The sequence below is a fragment of the Otolemur garnettii genome, unplaced genomic scaffold (genome assembly GCF_000181295.1).
Source record: "Otolemur garnettii isolate 467f Iridium unplaced genomic scaffold, OtoGar3 scaffold00083, whole genome shotgun sequence".
NCBI classification, from domain to species: Eukaryota; Metazoa; Chordata; class Mammalia; order Primates; family Galagidae; genus Otolemur; species Otolemur garnettii.
The window spans coordinates 5647008-5649112 of NW_003852478.1; the positions used below are offsets into that span (position 1 = coordinate 5647008).

The 2105-nt window shown below is 50.7% G+C and overlaps 1 protein-coding gene across 1 annotated transcript in view; it reads left to right on the forward strand.

Annotated features, from left to right (window-relative positions):
- The window catches only part of SPATA18 (spermatogenesis associated 18), a 33594-nt gene that overhangs the window by 20597 nt on the left and 10892 nt on the right, over window positions 1–2105 (forward strand). The window lies entirely within an intron of this gene.

The following is a 2105-nucleotide window of genomic DNA, read 5'->3' on the forward strand; positions in this document are numbered from 1 at the left end:
TCTGGCTTGTGGGAGGACGGGGAGAAGCGAAATGATGGCCTGAACCAAAACCTCCCCGATACTGGAAGCTGTGAATCCAAGGGATTTTTTTAACTGCACCCTTCCAGACAGAGAAAGCACTGCTGGGGTTACTAGTACTTGGGCACTAATTAGTTTGGGGCTGAGAGATACATGGAGGGAAAGCTTTGGCTTTGGCTGGAAAGCCGCCTTGTGTGGGCCTGTAACAGGGTCCTATAACACATTGACAGAATGTTCCTAATATGAGGGTCCTTTCCCTGAGGCCTAGGAAGCCCCTCTCCAGGAGCGGCTGTTCACTCTACTGCAGGGGATCTCCTTTTCAGAGGTCACTGTTTGACCCTGTGTGCAGCCTAAGTGTGCTTGTGAAATCCCCTTCTACTGACAGACGCTAAGACAGGTCATTAATTTAGTGCTAAGAGAACCAAGTAGGATGTTTCTCTTGGCAGTCTCTGCACTTCCCTGGTTGTTTATAACGACCCCTCCCAGTGTGCCCCATCTGCCCTGATCCAGGCTATCAAAGTCACCCCCCAGCTCCACCCCCATTTTGCTAAGTTCCACTTTAGTTTTTCATTTTGGGAATCACTCTGCCAGTGTTGTGTTGGTACTGAGTCGTCCTGGCTCCCAAGAACGGCTTCAAGGCTTTCTGCCATGGTGGAGAATTTATACCACAGGAACGGGCAAGCAATGTACAAGAGCCCCCAAACCCCCCTCATCCAAGGGTGTCCCCACACCATCCGCACTCAATTTTACATTACCTTTCACCCATAGTTTCTTCTACAAAGAAGAAACCTTTTGGGGGGGCCCATTTTCTTGGGCTAGCTGGCCTGGCAGTTTACTTCAGACTTGGGAGCAATCTACGTTCCACTTGGTACTTCACACTCTGCCAGGTAGTGCTGTCATGGGTATCATCACCCGCTCTTTCAACCCCACCCTTGCCCTGAAATAGTGTAAAAACAGGCTCTGGAGAGGAGGAATGATCCCAAAGGTCCCACTGATATGACCAGGGGAGGCTGGGACAAGGACATAGAATTCACTCTTCAGTTGGCATTGGTGTATGGTGAGTTGGCATGAGTCATGTGTAAGGACCCCAAGGTCAGGGTAAGAAATAGCAAAATCTGACTTCTCCTCTAACTCTGACTCCTGCTAGCTGGGATGGTCCTATTTACTTTTTCTGAGCTTCCAGTTCCTCATCTGTAAAATGGCCAGTGATCAAAGTTGGTTCAAAGGCCAGCCTGAGGGGCTCAGTGAGTGAGCGAGCCTCACTCCCTTGCAGATGTGGAATACATGAGGCCTCTGGAGACAATGCCTTCTCACAGGCCTAGTGAGGTCAAGGCTAGGTGTCCAAGGCTCCTTTGCAATTTTTTTTTTTTTTTGAGACAGAATCTCTCTCTGTCACCCTGGGTAGAGTGCCGTGGGATCACAGCAACCTCTAACTCTTAATGCTCATGTGATCCTCTTGCCTCAGCCTTCTGAGTAGCTGGGACTACAGGTGTGCACCACAAATCCTGGCTAGGTTTTCTATTTTTAGTAGCGACAGGGTCTTACTGGTGCTCAGACTGGTCTCAAGTTTGTTTTTTATTTTGTTGTTGTTGTTGTTTTGAGACAGAGCCTCACTATGTTGCCCTCGGTAGAGTGCTGCGACATCATAGCTCACAGCATCCTCTCTTGGGCTTAAGAAATTCTTTTTCATCAGCCTCCCAAGCAGCTGTGACTACAAGCGCTGGCCACAATGCCTAGCTATTTTTTTTGTTGTTGCAGTTGTTTAGCAGGCCCAGGCTGGGTTTGAACCAGCCTGTCTTGGTGTACATGGCTGGCACCCTAACTGCTGAGGTATGGGCGCCGAGCGTGGTCTCGAGTTCTTGAGCTCAAGCGATCCTCCCTCCTTGGCCTCTCAGTATTTTGGGACTACAGGCGGGAGCCACTGCACCCCGCTGCCCTTGCTATTTATTGAGGAGGAGAACCAGAGTGCAGAGACAAGAGAGAGCCACGAATCCTAGCGTTTCCCTGGCTGATCCTTGCTCCCCAACAGGTCGCCCCGGAGCCAGTCTCCCAGCCCTGAGGCTCGCAGCCGCCCTCGCAGCTCCAGC